The sequence below is a fragment of the Brassica oleracea genome, chromosome C4 (assembly GCF_000695525.1).
Source record: "Brassica oleracea var. oleracea cultivar TO1000 chromosome C4, BOL, whole genome shotgun sequence".
Taxonomy (NCBI): domain Eukaryota; kingdom Viridiplantae; phylum Streptophyta; class Magnoliopsida; order Brassicales; family Brassicaceae; genus Brassica; species Brassica oleracea.
Window position 1 is genome coordinate 28,565,803 of NC_027751.1, and position 439 is coordinate 28,566,241.

The window sequence follows — 439 nt, forward strand, 5'->3', positions numbered from 1 at the left end:
CAAGGGCAAGATGGATTTGCCATAGCATTCCCATCCATCTCGTTCCATTTATCATCATCTGTGTATGTAGCCGGTCTTGCACTAATGGCCGCTAAACAACCATCTTTTCTCAAGATAGCCTTCATCTTCAACTTCCACAGCGCAAAGTTACTGCCGTTGAATTTTTCGATCTCAAATTTTGCCGCCATTGCTTCTTCCAGAACCTATTCTCTGATACCACTTGTTGTAAAACTGGACCGGATAGAGCAGGATCACAGCTAATAATTTGAGAAATAGTGTAATAAATGGAACACCGGATTTAACGTGGAAAACCCCAAAGGGTAAAAACTACGGACAAGGTAGAAGAATTTATTACGAGAAAAATAATAGGAGTTACAACCTCTCAATTATAACGGAGAAATCGATTAATAATTTTCTCGTTATAATAGGAGAAAATACC